Genomic DNA, 18,838 nt, shown 5'->3' on the forward strand with positions numbered 1-18,838 from the left:
CCAACCAGCTCTGCCAGTGACAGGACCAGCAGCCCACGGTCCCTCCTCTCCGTGTCCTACCTCCTCTCTCTCTCCCTCATCAGCCACAGCGCCTATTTTATGATTTTTAAAAGAAGTGAACCTCGCTTTCAGCAGCTTTCCCCAGTAGAGGCAGTGAATTGTGGAGGCCCCGGAGAATACCGGGTCAGGCCGGTAATGATATGCCAACGGCGTTTACTGTATGTGAGTTCTGGAACGCACTGATGCCGCTGTCAAGGCGATGGTGAATTGCAATTTGGCATGAAACCAGCGCCCGTCACGATTTTGGCATCGGAACCGATTCTTCATCCAATCACGTTTCCCGATTCCCGAGTCGGCCGACGGATAATCCCGCCAGTGATCTATGAACAGGTAGAGCATGACCCAGCAGACCCTCACGGGCAGTGGGAGCAAGTAGCAAAGATGTCAAAAGCAGGAGCTGCTCCAATAGCATGAATATAGTGCAGGAAAAAGTTTAATGATTTCACATAAGTTGTCAAGGTGAGTGTGTTCTTTTTGATTGGGAATATCCTACCACCCACAGCTAACCCAACAGCAACCTACCAACAATCTCCATCAATCAGTATTCGACTTTACATTTCAAATATTTCACCCCACTCTCCGACGCTTAGCACTGATGCAAGTCTGCAGCTACAAAACACAACCCATACACACTGGTAGTTATTCAATGACCACTGTATCACCTCACTACACTCTCTGGCACACTTCCTGCTTTCTTACAGGAGAAAGTGGCATAAAACATCAGGAAGAGACTGGAGGAGATCATGTGCCTGTGTCTTTTAACCCCATTGGGAAGACCCTGCTGACTATCATGTGAAAGAGGTATGGAGACTGGTGGAGCTGAAGAGGTTGATAATGAAGATATCTACACCAGGGAGAAGGACATGACAGATGTTGAGGTCAGGGATAGATGTATGAACACTCTTGAGAACATCAATATATCAAAGGAGGAAGTGTTGAGTATCCTAAATTGCATTAAGGTAGACAACTCCCCGGGGCCGGATGGGATCTATCCCAGGTTACTGCGGGAGTCAAGGGGAGAAATGGCTGGGGCTTTAACAGATATCTTCACATCTCTGACCGCAGGCGACGTTCCAGAGGACTGGAGAAGAGCCAATGTTGGTTTCTTGTTTAAGAATGGAAGCAGGGACAATCCAGCAAATTATAGGCCAGTGAACCTGACATCAGCGGTGGGAAGATTTTGGAAAAGATACTGAGGGACAGGATGTATGCACATTTGGAGAAAAATGGACTAGTTAGTGACAGGCAGCATGGTTTTGTACGGGGAAGATCATGGGTGGGATTCTCTCAGCCCGGACCGGGCCGGGCCGGAGAATCACCGGGCCGGGCGCGAATCGCGCGACGCCGCCCCGATGCCGGTCCGCCGATTCTCTGGAGAGCGGAGAATCGGCGCCATTGGTGCGGGTGCGGTCGGCGCGGCGCCGGATGCTCTACATGGCCCCCCCCCCGGCGATTCTCCACCTGGGAGGAGCCGAGCGCCCGTAAAAAAAATCCGAGTCCCGCCGGCGCAGTCCACGTGTGGTCTTACCTGGCGGGACCTCAGCGTGCATCCATCTGGGGGCGGCCAGGTGGGGGGGGGGTCCGACCCTGGGGGGGCCTCCGCTGTGGCATGGCTCTCAGGCTAGTGGCCTCTTTTGTTCCGCGCCGGCCCCTGTAGCCCTACGCCATGTTGTGTTGGGGCCTGCGCGGAGAAGGGAGCCACCGCGCAATCGTGTCGGTCCCACTGTGCATGCGCGCATTGGTGCCGGTCCCACTGCGCATGCGCAGACCCGCGGCGCCCATCTGACACCGGGATCAACAGCTGGAGCGGCGTGGGTCTCTCCAGTGCCGTGCTGGTCCCCTGTAGGGGTTAGAATCGCTGCTCCTGAGGGCATGTTGATGCCGTCGAGAAAAGCAACAGGGTTTACGACGGCGTTAACACTTAGCCTCAGGATCAGAGAATCCCGCCCCGTGTCTCACCAACTTGATTGAGTTTTTTGAAAAGGTAACAAAGAAAATTGATGAGGGAAGGGTTGTGGATGTAGTTCATATGGACTTTAAAAAGGCATTTGACAAGGTCCCACATGGCATACTGGTAAAACTAAAATTACATGGGATACGGGCTGGGCTGGTGAGATGGATACAGAACTGGCTTGGTTATAAAAGACAGAGAGTAGCCGTGGAAGGGTGTTTTTCTGAATGGAGATCTGTAGCTAGTGGTGTTCTGCAGGGATCAGTGCTGGGACCTCTCTTGTTTGTAGTATATATAAATGATCTGGAGGATATTGTGGGTGGTCTGATTAGTAAGTTTGCGGATGACACGAAGATTGGCGGAGTTGCTGATAGTGCCGAGGATTGTCAGAGGATGCAACAGGATATAGATAGACTGGAGACTTAGGCACAGAAATGGAAGATGGAGTTTAATCCAGACAAATGCGAGGTGATGCATTTTGGAGGATCAAATCTAGGTAAGAATTATACTGTAAATGGCAGAACCCTTAGGAACATTAATATACAAAGGGATCTGGGTGTGCAGGTCCACAGTTCCCCAAAGGTGGCCAAGGTGATTAAGAAGGCATATGGCATGACGGGGCATTGAGTACAGGAGTTGGGAAATCTTGTTGCAGCTATATAAAACCTTGGTTAAGCTGTATTTGGCGCATTGCGTGCAGTTCTGGTCACCACATTATCAGAAGGACGTGCAAGGTTTGGAGAGAGTGCAAAGAAGGTTCACCAGGATGATGTCTGGTCTCAAGGGTGTTGGCTATGAGGAGAGGTTTAATAAACAAGGATTGTTTTCACTGGAAAGACGGAGGCTGAGAGGAGACCTGATAGAGGTCTACAAAATTATGAGAGGCATAGGCAGGGTGGATAGTCAGAGGCTTTTCCAAGGTGGAAGTATCAATTACAAGGGGCATAGGTTCAAGGTGGGGGGAACGTTTAAGGGAGATGTGCGGGGTAAGTTTTTCATGCGGAGAGTGGTGGGAGCCTGGAACACGCTGCCAGAGGATGTAGTGGAAGCAGGCACATTAGCAACATTTAAGAGGCGTCAGGATGGATACATGAATAGGGAGGAAATAGAGGAATACGGACCGAGTAAGGGCAGCAAGTTTTATTTTCAGTTGGGGCATCATGATCGGCACAGGCTTGGAGGGCTGAAGGGCCTGTTCCTATGCTGTACATTTCTTTGTTCTTTGTTCTATTCCTAATCCTCTCTCATCCCATTCCCCCTCAGCCTTTGTTTTCTTTTGATTTAGTATTTCGATGGTGTTAGAACACATTTCTTATTCTCTCTTCTCCTCTTTCCACAACCCAGCTTTTGTCCCATTTTTATTTCAGATATGCAACAACTTCAACCTTCCCAGTCAGCACAGGAAAATAAGACCATAAGACATAGGAGCAGAATTAGGCTACTCGGCCCATTGAGTCTGCTCCACCATTCAATCATGGCTTATGTTTTTCTCAGCCCCATTCTCCTGCCTTCTCCCCATAATCCCTGATCCCCTTATTGATCAAAAACCTATCTATCTCTGTCTTAAAGACACTCAGTGATTTGGCCTCCACAGCCTTCTGCGTCAAAGTGTTCCACAGATTCACCACCTTCTGGCTGAAGAAATTTCTCCTCATCTCTTCTTTTAAAGGATAGTCCCTTTAGTCTGAGATTTTGTCCTCTGCTTCTAGCTTTTCCTACAAGTGGAACCATTCTCTCCACGTCCACTCTATCCAGGACTTGCAGTATCCTGTAAGTTTCAATAAGATCCCCCCTCATCCTTCGAAACTCCGAGTACAGGCCCAGAGTCCTCAACCGTTCCTCATACGGCATGCTCTTCATTCCAGGGATCATTCTTGTGAACCTCCTCTGGACCCTTTCCAAAGCCAGCACATTCTTCCTTAGATATGGGGCCCAAAACTTCTCACAATATTCCAAATGGGGTCTGACCAGAGCCTTGTATAGCCTCAGAAGTACATCGCTGGTCTTGAATTCTAGCCCTCTCGACATGCATGCTAACATTTGCCGAGTGAACCTGCACATTAACCTTAAGAGAATCGTGAACAAGGACTCCCAAGTCCATTTGTGCTTCTGACTTCCTAAGCATCTCCCCATTTAGGAAATAGTCTATGCCTCCATTTCTCCTTCAAAGTGCATAACCTCACATTCTGCCACATTGTATTTTATCAGCCACTTCTTTGCCCACTCTCCTAGCCTGTCCAAGTCCTCCTGCTTCCTCAATACTACCTGTCCCTCTACTGATCTTTATATCATCTGCAAACTTAGCAACAGTGCCTTCAGTTCCTTCTTCCAGATCGTTAATGTATATTGTGAAAAGTTGTGGTCCCAACACCGACCCCAGAGACACACCGCTAGTCACCGGCTGCCATCCTGAAAAAGACCCCTTTATCCCCACTCTCTGCCATCTGCCAGTCAGCCAATCCTCTATCCATGCCAGGGTCTTTCCCTTAACGCCATGGGCTCTGCGGGGGAGGGCTGGGGGGGGGGGGGGGGGGGGGTGGGGAATGGTGGTGCAGTGGTTAGCACTGCTGCCTACGACACTGAGGACCCGGGTTCAATCCCAGCCTCGGGTCACTGTCTGTGTGGAGTTTGCCCAAAGATGTGCAGGTTAGATGAATTGGCCACATTAAATTGCCCCTTAATTGAAAAAAAAATAATTGGGTATTCTAAATTTATTTTAAAAAAGAAGAAAAAAAAACACCATGGGTCTTAACTTATGACAGTGAAGGTGATCTTCACGGATCAATCACTGACACTGCATATATTTTATAAGTTAGGATGCGATGAGATACTTAGCACAAGTGTAAAGGAGGCAGGGCAGGGAAGGGGGTGGAGACGGAAATGCAGATGTCAGCTTGCCAGAGGCCCAGCTGGCCAGGGGCCCAGTTGGCAAGAGTCCCAGCGTGCCAGAGATCCGGTATGCCAGAAGCCCAGCATGGCGGAGGTCCAGCTTGCCAGAGGCTCAGCTTGTCAGACGTCCACAGTGCCAGAGGCCAAGCTTGCCAGAGGTCCAGCATGCCTGAGGCCCAGGGAGCCAGAGCCCCAGAGAGCCAGAGGCCCAGGGTGCCAGAGGCCCAGGGTGCCAGGGACCCAGCATGCCAGAGCCCAGGGTGCCAGAAGCCCAGCTTGTTAGAGGCCCAGGTTGCCAGAGGTCCAGGGTGCCAGAGGCTCAAGGTGCCAGAGGCCCAGTGTGCCAGAGGCCTAGGCCGGACATTAGTTTTGCTGCTGACTGGGCCAAATGACAGAAGGTTAGTTGGTGTCCACCAAATACATAGTGCTCTGGAAAATCTATGTTAATTGTCAAGGAGAATGCAGGTACCCAGCACCAACTTGGGACAGGATTTTGTGCTTGAAGCTTGCAATGACTCAGTCTCTGAAGGTTGATATCACAGTGTGCATTCTTTAAAAGACAGCTTCCATCACAAGTTCAGCGCTGCAGGGGAAGCTCAAACTGCTCCCTCACTGTCTATCACACTAATCCATCAATCTATTCTCCAGCAAGTCTGTCAGATTGCTGAAGCACTGCGCCAGGAGAGTGGCAGTGGTTCTATGGAACAGGAACTAAAATGTTCTCTCTTTGGAAGATTAGTTGCTACTCCCACCACTGTCATTCTGCCAGTGCCCTCACTGTTGTCAATAAACCAGCCAGCTGAGATAGTCAGAGCCCAGGAGGCTCTGCCTGGGTCCAGGTATCTAGCTCCAGGGCTCTGGAGCTGGCCATCCAAGGCCATCTCCAGCTTCCTCAACTGAAGGTGAACAGCAATCCACCATACACGCTGCAATCATTATGGAAGAATCTTAAAGGAGTTCCTAAATAACCCTAAACACACAGCGCACTCTCTCTCCAGAAGCACACACTCACTTTATCTCAAAGCTGCCCTGCTCCTGAAAACTATTTCATTCTTCATCTCATTCAACTCTTTAAGAAAAAGCTTTTTCTTTTCCTTTCAGATGTGATGGATCACAAACGCCATCAACACCATGGACCCTTCCCTCTGGCCTCTTACCCTCTCTTCACCTTTTCATTGAGAAGTGTTGGCCTGACATTGGCCATCTTCATTTCCTCACTCACACTGACCTGTTTCCCTCTAAGCTGGTAGCACTCCATTCTCCCAGTTCTAACCCTGACATTGTTATTAAACCTGCTGACAAGAGTCATTGTATGTGTTTCTGCTGTTTGTCTGGTATATTGACATCTACCGAGCAGAGGCCGAACACTAACTCTCTGACATTTCCCCCAATTCCCCCTCGGTCATAACCCCACCACTGAAGACCAAACTATCGGCTTCAGGTCTGTTACTGACCTCAAATAAAAACAGGAAATGCTGAATAAACTCAGGTCTGGCAGCATCTGTGGGAGAGAGAAACAGAGTTAATGTTGGCCCGCAACTTCCTGTCTGATCTTGGTCTTAGGTCGATGGTGGGCGGCACATGGGCGGCGTGACGACTCGCAAGTGTGGACGCACAGACACACATGCTTGCCGTTTAAGCTCTCGGTCCTGTTTTTTTTCCTGGCTTGACTTCATAAGCTGTGCTGAACCTGCTGGAATAAAAACCCTGGGACAGCACTATCTTGGTCGACATGCTCCGATGTTAAGTACGTTATTACATGTATTTATTTGTGCTTTTATTTCTCAGTCGGGGATAATTAAGCAGAGAAAGGAAACATTGGCAGTCATTTTTTGGGAGATTAATATTTTGTATTATTCTTGTTCAGCATTAGAGCGGCACAGTGGTTAGCACTGCTGCCTCACAGAGCTGAGGTCCCAGGATCAATACCAGTCCTGGTGTTGCTATATTTATTTGGTTATAAATATGGCGGTCAATATGGGGGCCTTTCTTAATCCTAATTATGAGTGTACTTTCAGAGTCGCCAGGTATTTCTCGATACCGCCACAAGGTTCAACCCGAATACCAATCAAAGAGCCAATACACCAGTTAGTTAGTTCAAAGTCAAGACTATTTATTTACACACAGTAAGATCTACTCATGCACGATGATACTACAAACTAAACTATCTCCAACGCTAACACCCATACTTAACTTTGGGTGCCCACTTAGTCAGAGGAACAATGGCCATTGTTCGGATCTGAGGCTGTTGGGTTCGAACAGGTAACAGGAGTACAGCTAAGGTCGTCCGTCTGGTAGCGAGCGTTGACCTTGGGCTTACTTGCTTCTGGTGATGCTGGTGGATGGGTCTCTCCGCTTGAGAGCCGAATCCAAGAGACTTAATCTCGGTTGGGGGTTCCTTCTTATACTTGGAGGGGCTTCGCGCGCTTTTAGGCAGGCCTTAAACTTGGTCCCAATTAATTGGACAGCTTCTCGATCATTGTTATCGATCTTAACCAATAAAGGGGTGGGTGCCCTGATGGCTGGGTGTGTCTTAGGTGGCCATTGGCCTTGCTTTGTTTGTGTCTTTCGGTTGGGGTACTGGTGCCGGGATGTCTGCGGCAGTATCAACTACCTGAGTGTTAGTCCTTTGTTCCTTGGAGATGGGCCATCAATATGTTAATCGACCCAGAGTTTTGATTCCATCTGGTAACTGCTTCCCAAATATACATTCAGGCTCTGTGCCTGCTTGTTGTCTAGTATTGTCCACATTTCCCTTCATTCTCTGTGAGCGTCCATTTTGTGTTCTGGAAGTGGCCATCCCAGATGGCTATACTCCCTCCTTGTGATCCTCAATGCGAAGCGTGAGGGATCATATTACTGAGTCTTCTTTGTTCTCTGCCTAAGTCGAGCACCCGCAATCAAGGATAGGTTCTACTCTACTCTGTCCTATGGATTGGAACTTTTACCTAAATTGTTTTACATACACACATTATTATAAAATTCTACGGGGCACTGTGACATTCAGGCATGCATTACAATTAAAACACGGGAACCTCGAACTATTATTATCTAAACAATCCTTAGTCACTTAAAAGAATTTACAACAGTATAAACTGTACAACAGCAGCAATACATGACTCTGTACCTTGGCGGTCAAGTACAGAATTTTACGTCTTTCTTTTATTATAACAAACAAAAAATTAGGCGATGCATTTTATTCACTTAAAGCAAGTGGGGGGTTTGCTGAAGTCCGAAAATAGGGGGTCTGAAGGTATATACCAGAGTGCAGGAGGCTTTCCTTCGCCATTTACTAAGTCTCAGTGTCTGGATGACACTGCAGAGTATTGCAATGACTAACAGTGCTTCTACAATGTAGGACAGGGAATACCATGTGTTAAATTTGTCACACCAGGTTGGTGTATCAGTGGCTGTCTCTGGGTGTGGGGTATGGCAGGGATGGGAAACATTCATGGCCTGTGGGGTGGGGGTCAGGGGGGTCGCGTCCGTGCGCAACTGGAGTGATCCCACGAAGATCCAGATGGAGATCATGATGTCTGTCTTCATGTTCTCTTTTCCTTCTTGGTCTTCCTGTGCCTTCTGTTGTTCTGAATTTCCTGTGGACACAAGCATAATATCTGTTATTATCTTGCTTAAGATCTCATATGTCTGTCTGTCTGTCCTTTTATTACCAATTGCCCATTATAATTGGTCACCATCTTTGACTCCCTCATTTTATTTTTTTAAAAAACCAAATATTTTGGGACAAGACATCCAAAAAGAAAATGCTGTCACAGCACGAGCAGTCGCGCAGCCTGTGTGATCGATGCGGTGAGTGTACCATCCAAGTGTTTGAGGATGTAAATAGCATATGGGAGAGCAACCTAAGGGTCACTGGAAAACAAACAAAAGAGTTTTGAACCAAAAGTTCCGAATGGGTTGCGTATGGACCGCGGCGGGGCAAGAATGGGTGGAGTCCCTGGGTAGGATGGTGACCAGTGCCGTAGGTGCACTACCCAAGCGTAGCTGACCAGAATGGGGGTCCTCAGGCAGGGCGGGAATCAGTGCCGTTACGCCACTGCCTGAGCGACTGGACAAGAACGGAAAGATTTTGTGTTCATCGTGGATACTGCCTCATATGATGTCAGAGGTAGGTTCTTTACCCAGAGAGTAGTGGGGGCATGGAATGTACTGCCTGTGGAAGTACTTGAGTCGGAAACATTAGGGACCTTCAAGCAGCTATTGGATAGGTACATGGATATAGTGTGGATTTATTTGTTCTTAAGGGCAGCACGGTAGCATTGTGGATAGCACAATTGCTTCACAGCTCCAGGGTCCCAGGTTCGATTTCAGCTTGGGTTACTGTCTGTGCGGAGTCTGCACATCCTCCCCGTGTCTGCATGGGTTTCCTCCGGGTGCTCCGGTTTCCTCCCACAGTCCAAAGATGTGCAGGTTAGGTGGATTGGCCATGATAAATTGCCCTTAGTGTCCAAAATTGCCCTTAGTGTTGGGTGGAGGTGTTGACTTTGGGTAGGGTGCTCTTTCCAAGAGCCGGTGTAGACTCAATGGGCCGAATGGCCTCCTTCTGCACTGTAAATTCAATGATAATCTATGATTAATCTAGGACAAAGGTTTGGCACAACATCGTGGGCCGAAGGGCCTGTTCTGTGCTGCATTTTTCTATGTTCTATATGATTACCTTCGAATCAGAAGAGTAGTTATGATTGGGTGTCTGCCGACAAACTAGTTTCTTTAACTGCCAGTGGGCATTAAAAGAGTGGTGGCATGGGGCCATGAATAAACTTTAGGTGAACAAACAACATTTAACACTTACAGTAACTGATGTGTTGGGTGCTCTGAGATACAGACGAACCAACACGGTTGCGATTGGTACAACGCAGTTTTATTCCTTTAAACTATTTATATAACAAACTTGGTACTCAGCACGTGGTGACTGTGTGAGTGTCTGGCTTTGAGGTCCTTGCCCTGTGCCGTCTCCTGATGGACTGCCCAGGAAGTGTTGTGTTTCTTGTTTTGTACTGTGTATGCTCTTGTCTGTGATTGGCTGTCGTGTTATGTGCGCTAATTGGTCTGTTGCCCTGTCTATCATTATGTATGTGTGTATGTGCTGTGATGTTCACTTGAATATCATGACAGTAACAAACATTTAAAGTGACAAACTAACACAACAAAATCGTGCAGGCTCCATCAGAAGGACACCGTAAATCTCCATCGGTTCCTTTTTACCATCATCTAGACACCTCATTGCTCTATTGCGAACAGAGTTGCAAAGGGGCTCGTCTGGTGGGAGTCAGACTCTAAGTCCTCATCTTCTCCCAGTTACCATTCTCATGACTGGAGTAGTTGTGCCAAAGCTGCCTGGGGCGAATTGGGGTCCATCTCATCATTCCGGATGAGTCTATAAGAATTGTCGCGGTGCCAATGTTTCGTGTCGCGGTTGGAGGTGGTAGGGGGCAATCCATAGTCGTCGGTTGGTGGGTGCGGATCAGGGGCTTTGATATACGTGGTCTCAAAGGGGTCGCTGGAATCTTGTTCGGAGTCGCTGGGGGTGGGGCCTGGTGCAGGAGTGTAATTGTGTCATGGTGCTATGGGGCTGATGCTATCACTGTCACTGCTGGTTGAATGAAGGGAGAGGCAGAGTCGTGCCTCTGAGGATGGGCTGGACTGGTTGGGGGAGGGTAGAATAGGTCATCCGTGGGTGGGGCGTGTTCGTCTGCTGCTGCAAGTGAGATGTGATGTGAGTGGTTGTTCTGTGTGCCATAAGCCTTAAGCTGGTTTATGTGAAACCGTCCAGACTTGCCATTGGGAGAGGTAATCTTATACACGGAGGGGCTGACTTTATCAGAAATGGAGTAGGGTCCTGCAAATTTGGGGGAGAGGAATGAACTTTTGTCTGATTCCCAAAATTGTGAAGGCGATTTTCATCAATCGTCCTGTAAAATGTGAGCCTTGGTCTGACTCTATGCTGCGTGGAAGTCCCCACCTTGTAAAAATGTGCTGCGTGAGGATCTTGGCTGTCGCTTTAGCCGTGTTCGTTCTGGATGGAAAAGCTTCCACCCATTTTGTGAAGGTGTCGATGACCACCAACACATACTTAAAACCATTCTTGCAGGGGGGTAGGGGTTCTATATAATCAATCTGCAAATTCGCCCAGGGGCCATTAACTGGGCGGGTGTGACTAAGTTGACCTTTCCTTGCGTATCTGTCCGGATTGTTCTGGGCGCAGATTAAACAGTTTTCAATGTAGTGTGTTACATTGGATTTCAAATCAGGCCACCAGCAGAGAGGTCGGAGGTGGGCGAGGATTGCCTCTATGACTTGATGTCCATGGTTGTCATGGAATTGACAGATAATTTGGTTTCTGTCCTGAGTGGGGTCCACATAAATATCTTCTTTTAAAATTATACAGTCATGTGTCGTCAAAGTGTTCTTGTATTTATCATAAGGGGCTGAGAAGTGACCTTTTAAAACTTCCCTGAGCTGTGCGTCCTCCTTTTGGGCCTGAACTAAATCTTGAATGTTGGTCTGTGAGACCTGGACCGCGTGTACTGGGGCACTCTCGGGGGGCTTCCAAAAGTGACCGTGTCTGGAACCTGCCTTTGCTAGGGTGTCTGCCTTAACGTTACCAGGAGGGGGGAAGAACGATGGTGGCTACGAACTTTAATAATACCATATTTCCGATCTTTAGCTGTCCTTAGAATATGCTGGAGTAATGGGGCTGAGGGTAGGGGTTTTTCATCTGCGGAAACAAAACCTCTAGATTCCCACAGGGGTAGGAATTCTGTTAAACTAATACAGACATATTGACTGTCGGAATATATGTCGGCTGGGGTCGGGAACGAGTCGGGGTGCTCTTCAATATACGCTACTGCTGCTAGTTCTCCTGCCTGTGAGCCTAGATGTCCAGGCAATTTCAAGGATATCTCCTCTAACGTGCGTCCCTGCGCGTCCTCTACATTTATGCCACAACCGGTAATCCTTTTACTGTTCAATACTGTGGAGGAGCCATCCACATAAATCTTTAGGGGTGCGCCTATGTCTGTGTGCTGGGGTCTCTGGGGTATAGTGCCTGGTTTCAGGGGAGCTGACTTTGGTACAAAGGGTCCTGTGTTGTGCCTGGTGGTGATTATTTCACACTCATGTGGGGTGCCTGCGTAATGTAAATTGTCTGCGAGGAAAGTGTGTGTTTTTGTCCTCTTTACTGTAATGTCCCGTCCTTGTAAGAGAAGGGTCCATCGGGCGGCACGAATTTGGCTGACGGTGCCGTCCTTTAGTCTACCATCTAGTAGAGGTTGGGTTGGGGTGTGCTCTGTTAAAATGGTGACGGGGTTGAGTCCTGTTACGTAGGCGAAGTATTGAACTGCCCAAAAAACTGCCAACAGGTGCCTTTTGCAGGCAGAAAATCTTTGCTCAGCTGGGTCGAGAAATCGTGAGGCGTATGCTACGGGGCTTACACGATCGTGTCTTTCTTGGAGGAGCACGGCTGAAAGGGTTTGGTCGGTGGTTGCAATCTCAACTGCGTATGGGGAGAGTGGATCTGGGACCTATAATGCGGGAGCTGTGCTGAGGGCTCGTCTTAATGCATCCACGGCATCCGTGTGCTGTGGAAGCCATTCCCATGGGGATTGCTTCTTTAGGAGTTCGGAAAGAGGGGCTGCCTTTGTTGCAAAACCGTCTATGTGATTCCTACAGTAGCCAACCAGTCCTAGAAATGACCGGTAGGCTGTGACATTATGCGGCAGGGGTAATTTGACAATGGAGTCAATGCGTTTCTGCTCGATCTCGCGTTTGCCATGGGTGATCACTGTGCCTAAGTAAATTACTTTTTCCTGGAGAATCTGGGCCTTTTTGGGGTTTACTTTACATCCAATTTGTTGAAGGAGTCCTAATAATTCGGTGAGAAGCGAAATGTGCTCTTCCTTAGTGTCGGTCTGTAGAAGCATGTCATCTACATACTGGACAAGGCAATCGGGTCGAGTAAATCTGGCTAATCCATTCGCCAGCTGTCGGTGGAAAATGGAGGGGGAATTGTGGAAGCCTTGTGGAAGGCAGGTCCACGTGTATTGCTGTCCCTGGAAGGTGAAAGCAAATTTATATTGGCACGCTTTATCCAATGGAATGGACAAAAGCTGTTGCTAATGTCCAAAACCGAAATGTTTTTGACTGGAGTCCCTGTTTTAACATTGTCTCGGGACTCGTGGCTATGGTGGGGGCTGCTACTGGGGTTACTTTGTTTAGTTCCCTATAATCGATGGTCAGTCGCCATGATCCATCGGGTTTACTGAAGGGCCAAATTGGGGCATTGTTCGTTGAGGCTACTGAACGGAGTACGCCTTGGTCAAGCAAACTCTGGATAACCTTTGCAATTTCTCCCTCTGCTTGTTGGGGAAAACCGTACCGCTTTTGGGGGTTGGGGTCGGGTCCTGTAATGTTGACTAAACCTGCGATCTTGCCACAGTCGTGCTTGTGCTGGGCAAAAGCTGCTTTGTGTCGCTGCAAAACGTCCCTGACTTCTTTGTCCTGACTAATGGCTCAAGGGTCGAACCAGAAGTCTTAAACTGCGCTAATTCTGTGTGCGTAGTCTCCAACTGTGAGTGTGGCGGGGGCTCGTGCTGCATTTGCCATTCTCCACACATATTTGTTTACGGGGTCGAACGATAGATTGTGGGAGCTCATAAAATCTATACCTAAAATGTGTTCGGCTGTCTAGGGTAGATCGACTAGAACTATGGGGTGTTTGGTTTTAATGTTCCCTATCTGAATCGCTACCAGGGCTGTGATGTGTCCCTGCTGCAAGTGCCCTGTAAAACCGCTGAGAGTAGTGGTGTCTGTGGTGGGCCATGTGTCTCGTTGAAACATTGTGGAGGAATTGAGCGTGGTGCGGGACCCAATGTGTCCCAAAGAAATTCTGCGTGGTGTCCCCGGACTGTGTCTTCCGGACTTGTCCCAAAGGGTGTCGCAGACCCAAGGTGGGGAGTCCGAACACCGTCAATCGGTGCCGTTCATATCTGCGTTCTCGGAACGGGCGCTAATACTAATGAATTGGCTTGGCCCTATTCTTATTCAGGGTGCCTGTCTGCTGGTTTCGCTGCTGTTTCTGGGGCGCATTGCACTCTCGTGCGTAGTGTCCTAATTGTCCGCAATTGTAACATTCTTGGGATTTAGGCTGCTGTGGGCTGTTTCTTCCCTCATTTAACCATGCGGGGTTCTGATGAGTCCTGACTGGATGCATGTTAGCATCTGCCTGCACTTCCTCTGCTTTACTGTAATCTGATTTCCCCCGAATGGACTGTTCCCAAGCTCAGGACAATCTCTTTAGTACCCATTCTTATTGTGGGTCCCGTCTGAGGGGTCATAATTGTCGCAAGCTCTCTGTCCTGCTTCGGTCGCGTGAGAGACTAGGATTCAAGTCCATTTGGCCATATTGTCTGGTGTCAAATAGGCGCGGGCTAACTCTCCGAATACTGCTCTGAAATGAATCCACAGGCTTCCAGCAATCGCTGTTGCTCTGTCTTTTTCTGCCTACATTTGTTTAGGCCCTTATTGTAGCCAATCGCATCTAGGATCGCTGCATGCATTTCTTGGAGGGTGCCTCCTCCTACACTTTATGGGTCAGGAAGGACTCCACGACTGAGGGGTTGAGGCTCAAAACTGTGAGCTTCACGTGCTCTTTTTCATCCAGGCCGTACATGGTCGCCTGTTGTTTCACTCTTGCGAAATAATGGTGTGGGTCCGATGTGGGTAGGAACGGTGTTATCTTATCACACGCGGCCCTTAATTAAGTGACGGTTAATGGGGTGGTGTACAGAAAATCTGGGTCTCCATCTTGTGGCCCTGTGCTGTGTGGTGACAGGGTTCATGGGATTGTGCTCTACCTGTGCAGTCGGGGGTGGGGGTGCTTTTCTTTTCTGAGGTTTGTCCTGAGTACATGTTCCATGTACATATCTATGGGCAGTCTCATTTAACTCCTGCCAATTGGGGCCATTTTCCTGATCTAACTGGGGTCCAAATGTATTCTGGAAACCATTTTGTACAGAAAGCAGGGATTGCAGGTCTGCAATTTGCTTTCGGCATTTAGCGTGGTCTACCGAGCTCTGCTTTTGTTCTGTCGTAGAACTGTGGAGTGCTCGTAGGGCTGCTTTTAAATCGTTACATTGTTCCTGTAACTGCTCGACTTGGTGTTCTGTTTCTTCTCTTACCAACACCGCGCGTTGCGTATCTTGGTAGACCTTATCATATTGCGACTGAAAGCTGCTTAAATGGGCGAGACAAGATTGGTGTGCCCGTTTGACATCCGCCATCTCCTTGTCCTTCACCGCTAACTGTTCTCTAAGTTCCCTGTTAACTTTCTCGTACTTACTCACGTCCCCCTCACTATCCTTATCTCTCTCTTCAATCTCTCTGCGGAGCGTCCTCACGACCTCCTCTGTGCCTCGCAATTGTGCCAAGCAGGACACGATTGCCATCGGCTTACGAGCTTTCCCTAAGCTTTTCTTATGAATCTCGGTCAGGTTCTACCACCAAATATGCCCTATACTTCCGGGACCTGTTTCACCGTTTGCACAAAATTCGCTCCAAAGCGGCCATCCCTTCCCTTTGAGATATTTTCTAATTTCCTCTTCCCATACGGGACACTGCCCTGCTCTACTGGTCGCTGCGACCTCGAATTCCTGGGGGTTCATAAGGTGTTCCATTGCCTTCATTGCCATTTCTACTGCTATCTCTGGGTTTCTACCGAATTTGGAACAGGGGGGAATAAAGTGGTGATGTAACCAAGGGTACGGCTTACGCTATTTTCTGGTCTACCAAACTCCCAACAGTTTTCCCCAGAAAATCTCTCATGTTTACCTTATATCCCTGTTAGTACACTTGCAAATAACACACTTCCAAATCTTGGCGGTTTGATCGATATTGGTCTTATGCTTGTGGTTTTTCTTTTTCCAATTGGGTTTCTAATTCAAATTTGGGTTCTCTCGGAGTGACAAAGCCACTTCTAGGTCGAGTCCCACCAGAGTCGCCAGTAATGTTGCTATATTTATTTGGTTACAGATATGGCGGTCAATATGGTGGCCTTCCTTAATCCTAATTATTTCAGAGTCGCCAGGTATCTCTCGATACCGCCACAAGGTTCAACCCGAATACGGTCAAAGAGCCAATACACCAGTAAGTTAGTTCAAAGTCAATACTATTTGTTTACACACAGTAAGATCTACTCATGCACGATGATACTAAACTAAACTATCTCTAACGCTAACACCTATACTTAACTTCGGGTGCCCACTTAGTCAGAGGAACAATGGCCGTTGTTCAGATCTGAGGCTGTTGGGTTCGAAGAGGTAATAGGAGTACAGCTAAGGTTGTCCGTCTGGTAGTGAGCATTGACCTTAGAGCCGAATCCAAAAGAGACTGAATCTCGGTCGGGGGTTCCTTCTTATACTTGGAGGTGCTTTGCGCGCCTTTAGGCGGGTCTTAAACTTGGTCCCAATTAATTGGGCAGCTTCTCGATCATTGTTATCGATCTTAACCAATAAAGGGGTGGGTGCACTGATGGCTGGGCGTGTCTTAGGTGGCCATTGGCCTTGCTTTGTTTGTGTCTTTCGGTTGGGGTACTGGTGCCGGGATGTCTGCGGCAGTATCAACTACCTGAGTGTTAGTCCTTTGTTCCTTAGAGATGGGCCGTCAATATGTTAATCGACCCAGAGTTTTGATTCCGTCTGGTAACTGCTTCCCAAATATACATTCAGGCTCTGTGCCTGCTTGTTGTCTAGTATTGTCCACATTTCCCTACATTCTCTGTGAGCGTCCATTTTGTGTTCTGGAAGTGGCCATCCAAGATGGCTACACTGGTTCACTGTCCGTGTGGAGTTTGCACATTCACCCCGTGTCTGCCTGGGTCTCACCCCCCATAACTCAAAAGATGTGCAGGATTGGTGAATTGACTCCGCTAAATTGTCCCTTAATTGGGAAAAAAAATAGTTGGACACTCTAAATTTATAATAAATAAATCATTGTTTAGCATTTCTCAGCATGTTTAAAATGCAAATAAAGTGAAAGGAAGATATTTTTTTTAAACTTTGGTTTGTCATGAAGATGTTATTCCATTAAACGATCTATAATGGATAGAATGGGTTTGCAGTGTATGTAATCATCGACGATCACTCGCTAGCGGGTATGATTATCCACCTAAGATACTCTGTGACAGGTTCTGTGGGTTCTTGCGTGGCTGACGAACCCGATCCTGGAGCCGCAATCACTCTTTTGGCAGGTGTTTCCAAAATGTGGGATTGGTCCTTGGATGCTAGGTCGTGGGTATTCATTTCTCAGGCTCCTGTTCCAGGCCTCCTCTTGCCGTTGGGTGCTCTCGCAGAATTGTGTCCCTTCAATCAGGAGGTTCCTCCAAGTAGGTCTCTAATGAGCAAAGGTCTCCCAGGCAAGCCTTCAAGATGTCTTTGAAGAGCTTCCTATGTCCTCCTCTTGTTTGGGATCCTTGCTTGAACTGGGCGAAGATTTGCTTTGGCAGTCGGGACTCTGACATCCTAAGCATATGGGCGGCCCAGTGGAGTTCATAGTTGGTTTTCGATTATCATGGCCACGATACCTGTACTCTTAGCTCCTTCAAGGTGCCTCATTTTAGTACGCCTGTCCTCCCAGCTGATTCAGAGCTAAAGTACATTTGGATTTTGCAATGCATCAGATCGAAGCCCTACAGTTCTGCCACATCCAGCAGTGAATGGTGGTGGACAATTAAAAACTCACTGGAGGAGGAAGCTTCACAAATATCCCCATCCTCAATGATGGCGGAGCCCAGCACAACTGCGCAAAAGCCAAGGCTGAAGTATTCGCAACAATCTTCAGCCAGAAGTGCCGAGTGGCCTCCTACAGAGGTCCCCAGCATCACAGATGCCAGTCTTCAGCCAATACGATTCACTCCACGTGATATCAAGAAATGGCTGAAGGCACTGGATACTGCAAAGCCTCTGGGCCCTGACAATATTCTGGCAATAGTGCTGAAGACTTGTGCTCCAGAAGTTGCCACACCCCTAGCCAAGCTGTTCCAGTCCAGCTATAACGCTGGCATCTACCCGGCAATGTGGAAAATTGCCCAGGTGTGTCCTGGGTACACCGAAACAGGACAAATCCAACCCAGCCAATTACCGCCCTATCAGCCTACTCTCCATCATCAGCAAAGTGATGGAAGGAGTCATCAACAGTGCTATCAAGCGGCACTTACTCAGAAAGAACCTATTCACAGACGCTCAGTTTGGGTTCCGCCAGGATCACTCAGCTCTTGACCACATTACAGCCTTGGTTCAAACATGGACAAAAGAGCTGAATTCCAGAGGTGAGGTGAGAGTGACATTAAGGCAGCATTTGACCAAGTATGGCATCAAGGAGCTGAAGCAAATTTGGAGTCAATGGGAATCGGGGGAAATTCTAAACCCATGGACAACTCTGGCACAAAGGAAAATGGCTGCGGTGGTTGGAGGTCAATCACGTCAGTTCCAGGACATCACTGCAGGAGTTCCTCAGGGTAGTGTCTTAGGCCCAATCGTTTTCAGCTGCTTCATCAATGACGTCCATTACATCATAAGGTCAGAAGTGGGGATGTTTGCAGATGACTGCACAATGTTCAGCACCATTCGCAACTCCTCAGATAATGAAGCAGTCCATGTCCAAATGCAGCAAGACCTGTGCAATATCCAGGCTAGGGCTGACAAGAGATCTAAACATCACTTGGGCTGACAAGTGGCAAGTTGCATTCGTGCCACACAAGTGCCAGGCAATGACCATCTCCTACAAGAGAAGATCTAAACGTTGTCCCTTGACATTCAATGGCATTATCATCGCCGAATACCTCACAATCAACATCCTGGGGGTTACCATTGATTAAAAACTGAACTGGACTAGCCATATTATACTGTGGGTACCAGTCCACAT

At 48.2% G+C, this 18,838-nt stretch overlaps 1 long non-coding RNA gene across 1 annotated transcript in view; it reads right to left on the reverse strand.

Moving 5' to 3' along the window:
- Window positions 1-6,992: 6,992 nt before the first annotated feature.
- LOC140410947 (uncharacterized) overlaps window positions 6,993-18,838 on the reverse strand; it is a 41,213-nt gene continuing 29,367 nt past the window's right edge. Inside the window, exon 2 of the long non-coding RNA XR_011940767.1 lies at window positions 6,993-8,496. This is a non-coding gene — a long non-coding RNA (uncharacterized lncRNA). The remainder of the gene's footprint in view (window positions 8,497-18,838) is intronic.

This window comes from Scyliorhinus torazame, chromosome 1, assembly GCF_047496885.1.
Source record: "Scyliorhinus torazame isolate Kashiwa2021f chromosome 1, sScyTor2.1, whole genome shotgun sequence".
NCBI classification, from domain to species: Eukaryota; Metazoa; Chordata; class Chondrichthyes; order Carcharhiniformes; family Scyliorhinidae; genus Scyliorhinus; species Scyliorhinus torazame.